Here is a 6000-nt window from a genome sequence, read left to right as displayed (position 1 = left end):
AAATAGTTAATCTTAATGGTTCAATAAACGTATTAAAAAAAAACCCTTGGTAATGAACCACACGCGCATCCCACAAGCCGATAACGTAACATACTTAGGTATTCATCTGGACAAGCGGCTCACCGGCGGAATCACATAGAGGCCAAGAAGACGCACCTCAGACCAAAAGCAAGGGATCTACACTGGCTTATAAATGTTCGCTCTCCCCTAAGCTTGGAGTACAAAGTCCTCTTATATAACTCCGTTTTAAAACGCATAAGGACCTATGGCTCCGAGCTATGGGGCAACGCATCGAGAAGCAACATCGACATAGTACAGCGAGCACAGTCTAGGATTCTGAGAATCATTACTGGAGCTCCATGGTATCTTCGGAACGAGAATATATACAGAGACTTACAAATAAAACTTGTCATTGAGACAATAGCAGAGAAGAATGTAAAATACAATGTAAAACTAGCCTCACATCCAAATCCTCTTGCAAGAAAACTTATTCGAGTATACAGCCAAAGCCGACTGCACCGGAACGACCAACCAGCCCAGCGTTAAATTTGTTAGGCCACATAGCACAAATCATTTCAAAAAATGATATTTAGTTAGCTTAAAATAAGATTTCAAAACTTATTGTTAGTCTCTTAAGTAAAAGGGAAGATTCAATAAATAAGCAAAACATGGGAAAAAAAATTGAAATATAACCAAATTTACTCGCAACATATAAATATAATAATAAAAAAGATAAAGTGCTCCACACGTTTGGGGCCTTAGTGAGTTTTTCTTCTTTAAGACTCGCGAATTAATATTTTCAATCATTTCTCTTAAATTTTACGTTTCAGTTTCATAATTCCGAAATTTTTGTGTTCAGAATTAGTTGTGGAGTCCACGTCAAGTTAATACAGGTATTGCTGACTGGCCGTAACTAAGACTTATCCCAAATGTAAGGAGGAATGGCTTTAGGAATGGTGAGGCAATGAGATTGAGCAAATATAAGTTTATTTAATGAAACTAGATATATGAAATATTATATGAATTAAATATGATCACGCGTAGAGACGCTGCGCGACGGCTTGCTCTTCGACGACGACTGAGCGAACACACATTAGCATGGCCATCTGTTCTCCCGGGTTACCACCGTACTTGACAGGCAAGGTTGCCATATGCTTACAGTGGGCTTCCTGACATATCGTAGCGACCCCGCACGAATCGTTAAGATATTTATCTGCTGAGTTGTCCTCATCATCGGTGTCATCTAATGGTATCTGGCACCACGGCTTGAGTTTATCGGTCGCATACACGGATTTATAGTGTCGCTAAGTTCGTTGGGCATTCGGCAAATCTTCGACCAAATATCGATCATGTGGTAGTTTCTTTGCGATGATAAACGGGCCTTTATAACGAGGCTCGAGTTTAAGTGAAGTGCTTGTACTACCTGGTTCGTTTTCGGCCAAAACTAAATTTCCTTCGCTGTAAACCGTCGGCTTGGCGTGTTTGGCATCGTAACGTTTCTTAGCTTCTGCTCGATATTCGTCAATTCGTGTTGCAGTATCGGTACGAAGCTGTTGCAAATCTTCTCAGCACTTGGTCATCAGTACATTGTAACGCTTGTACTACGGAGTTCTTCAACGTGTCTCGTGGCTCATAACAATATAATAGCTGAAATGGAGAACGATTAGTAGTCTTGTTGGTCATCGTGTTAATGCTCCACTGGATTTGGTACAGTTTCTCATCCCAGCGCTTCTCATTCTCAACAGAAGGCAATAGCATTGATAGGATTATGCGGTTAGTGCGTTCGGCATGTCCATTTGCTCGCGGGGTGCGAACAGCATTAAGTACATGCTTGACATTATGTCCTCGACAGAATCTTTCGAAATCTTTTGACGTAAAAGCAGTTCCTCGGTCGGTCACGATTCTTTCAGGCATTCCAACGTAGCTGCAAACATCTCGGAGAATTTCAATAACGAGTCGGGTTGCGGTGCTTTTAACGGCTCGTATGATCGTAAACTTTGTAAATGCATCAACGATTACCAGGATATGCTCATTACGCTTGGAACTTCTCGGAAAAGGTCCTAGATGATCGATGCGTACCGTAGCGAACGGTACTGGCTTGATGTTATCGTATTGGTATTGACCCTCTTGGGGACCTCCTCGTTGCTTATACAAGGAACAACCTACGCATGAATTAATGTATCCTTTAACATAATTTCGCATACGGGGGAACCAGAATTGATTTTTAATTCGGCTGATTGTTTTGTCGGTGCTCATATGTCCTGCGTTGTCGTGAAATTCTACAAGAATGCGAAAGCGTAACTGCTTGGGTACAACCCAAAGGTGCTTGTTGTTATGTTTGCGATATAAGCGACCAAGTTCAAGGACATACTCATCGTTCTCAGTGATCTTCTTAGCGATCATTTGGCTAGCAAATTCGTTTTATTTTCTCGTCCTACAATTGTACAGCAAACAACCAATCGGCTTCATAAATGACGGTCTTGAATATCTTTAGGTCAGCTTCTTAAGGCATCGGCTTAAGGCATCGACGTGTTCCATACGCGTACCTGAGCGATGCAGTATCTCAATATCGAATTCTTGGATGCGTAGCCACCATCTGGCAATTCGGGGTATCAGCTCTCGTTTCTCCATCGTCGTTCTTAACGCATTACAATCAGTGATGACTCGAAATTGTTTCCCATAGACATAACACTTGAAACGTTCCAGTGACTCGACAACAGCCAAAGCTTCTAGCTCGTAGCTGTGGAACTTCATTTCGCTGCATGTCGTCGATCGGCTATAATAGGCTACTGGCTTTAACTGATCATATTCCTTTTGCAATAGAACTCCGCCTAAACCAACAGAACTAACATCAGTATGTATTTCGTGTTCTGCGCTGACGTTGTAGCTAATAAGAACAGGCTTCGAAATAAGGCGTTGTTAAAGTTCATTGAATGCGTCATCCTGCTTTGGTTCCCATTTAAACGGCTGGTCTTTGCGTAGTAGCTTGCGGAAGGGCTCGGAAATAATGGCGTATCCGGGGATAAACTTTCGAAAGTATCCGCTAAGCCCTAGGAATTTTCGTACATCCGAAACGTTCCTTAGACGTGGAAACTCTGCAATGGCATTGGTTTTGACTTCACCTGGACTTATCCCGGTTGCGTGCAGCTGGTGCCCCAAGAATGAAATTGTCTGCTTGTACAATTCGCACTTGTCAACGTTCAGGGTGAGGCCAAATTCTCGTAGCGTTTGCAGCATACGTTGAAGTTTCTCATACATCTCGGTAAACGAATGGCTGCCAATTAATATGTCGTCCATATAATGCAGCATATCTACCCTTCGGACACCTGTATCTCAGCCATCAATCGATTAAAAGCGATTAAAAGGTGCGTTCTTTAACCCAAATGGCATTCGTTTGAATTCATACAATCCGTCGGTTGTAATGATTGCGGTAAATTTGCGACTCTCAGTTGATACTACGATCTGATAATATCCGCTGTTCAAATTGTAGTGGCGACTGAAGTAGTGGGTGAGAAAAATCTCGATGAATAATCGATAGGGCGGTCAGTTGTGACACACTAAAGTGAGGTCTTACTAGATGTAGCAAGAAGTAGCTAGAATATACCAGACTGGATGCAACCCTTATTAGCTGCACCCGATAAGTTTGGTATATTTCGGTTATCGGAGAAAAAGTGTTGTTCAGCTGATCGTGGTTTCCGCCGATGGCCTACGCCTCGACTAATGTTTCCGGTTTGTCTTCTTTTCGATCTGAACAATCAACGCGTCAAGTTGCGAAAGTGCGTCGAAAAAAAAATTTTAACTTGCGGTCATACGGGATTTTTTTGTCGCGCGAAATATCGAAAATACGGCGTTCCTTCGCCTATAGTGGTGCGCGAAATAAGTCCTGCGTGTGTTTCCCGGCGATATTCAGCCGAAGAGATCGGCGTTTGTCACGGCCATCTCACTGCCGCCTTGCCGCCAAATCCTAGCTTCGACTGGGTCAAATTGCAGGTTAGTGAATTTCGAAATATTGGTGAACTGTAGTTTGATGCGGGAATATAATCGCAGCCGAAATTGAAGCCCGGAGGGTTTTCGCTGGGCATCTTACACGTTCACATCAATGCCCGGGTCCCACGGTTTTACGGAGCCGCCACCGGCGGGCAGAAGGAGAGACGGCAACTGCGCCAGGCCAAGAAGTGGAGCGCCTTTCCAGCAAGCCGGAGCGAAGGACCAGCCGCAGCAGCAGGACAGCGACCGCCCTAAGCCGGGGCCACCATGAGGGATTTGTAAACTAATTCCAATGCAGCCTAAGTAGTGCTTAAAGTGAGGTTAGAGTGAATGGAAAATTTTTGTTTTGCTTGATTGGCAGTCCAGAATGCCCAAAAATTAAATTAAATCAAAGTCAAATCGATCAGAATTTCTAATTATACGGAAAAATGCTGAAAGTCAGACCTAACCTTACTAGAGAGTATTAATCCAACCGGATCGCCATCCTGAACATAGAGTGGCAGAAATTAAAATATTTTTTGTACTTTAAGATTAACGTTAAGCTATAAGAATATGTACTCGAGTAAGAAACTCGGCCATGCTGTTTAATAATTTTCTTGGATTTAAATTGAATTCTTATTAGTGATTAAAATTGTTATATAGTAAGTGATCTAACCTAAGCGAATTAAAATTTTTTTGAGAAGACTTCCTTTTCGGAAAGTGCTCATTTAAATTTTAGAGTAGAGATTTATAAAAGTTTGATCGCAGTCGTGTAATCCAAAATTATGCCTCCTTATAGTGTTAGTGGAAAAAGTCACCATTTCGTTTCAGCTCATCTGCGCCGGGAGATCGATCTTTCGCCGAGGAGTGAAAAGTTGAGTGAGTCTCATTGATAAAACTTTATTTTTATTGGAAATATTCGGTAGTAAACCGAATAAATTTTGCTAGAGGTCATCTTATATTGTATACACACTGCAGATAAACAAATAATAATAAAGGTGTGGCGCGAGCAGCCCTTTGAAATATAAAGAGAAAAAGAAAGAAAAAAAAAATCTATCCGAATTTACTCGCGGCTCTCTCTCCAACGAAACAAATTTTTTATCTCGTTAAAGATACGTTATAAAGAAAACTCGAAAAAAAAATAAATAAAATTAATAAGTCGCAGAACAAGATTATGGAGAGAACAAAAAAATTATTGAAGAATTAAATGAAAGCCATGTTCCTTCCTAAAAATATATTTAGCCACTAGTATCTATAACTTTTTAATTGTAATAATCTCGTATATAGAATTAAAACTACATTTTCTGATCTCGCAACTGAGAGAAAACCTTGCTTTAGATTCCGTTGAGTCACACTAGTCTGTATTTTTTTTTTTATTTACTTGGTTCCTTTAGTATGTACTTATTTTTAGATATAAATATTGTTATTAATTATTAAGTATTGATTGATATTGAAAATATGAATTTCTAAAAACCTAAATACTGACTCGGCTGATGTTTCTCCTGACGTAGGGCACTGAAGGGACCACTAGAGCTATGCTCTTAAGGAAAGTGGTCTAAGGTAGGGTAGGGCAATGCGCGAACACGATTCCACCTGTGCTTCGCCGGCGAAAAATTCTCAAACTTTTCTCCCATTCTAGAACTGTCCGCTTCCGAAAGTATTAATTTGCTTGCTCCGATTTTTGCATTCTAGTACCTTTATTTTGTTGTTGTTGCAAGCACGCTCAATTTCTTGATCTTATTAATTGTTGTCTGTAACGAAAAGAGATCTGTACAAGCAAGATCACCACACCCATTGCCATGAGCTAGAGCCGGCCTCTAAAGCGTGCGCCCGCAAGTACAGGTACTCCAGTCTTTCATCATTTTAATTCGTTACACGTTACAGTTTAGTTAATCATAATAATAAATAAGATAAAGTGGCGCCCAACGTGTGGGGCCTTAGTGAGTTTTTTTATTCATTAAGACTCGCGAATTAATATCTTCAATCCTTTCTTTACATTTTCTGTCTCTTTTCCAAAAATTTTTGTGTTTAGAA

The sequence above is a fragment of the Drosophila mauritiana genome, chromosome 2R, assembly GCF_004382145.1.
Source record: "Drosophila mauritiana strain mau12 chromosome 2R, ASM438214v1, whole genome shotgun sequence".
Lineage (NCBI taxonomy): Eukaryota > Metazoa > Arthropoda > Insecta > Diptera > Drosophilidae > Drosophila > Drosophila mauritiana.
This window is presented reverse-complemented; position numbering follows the sequence as displayed.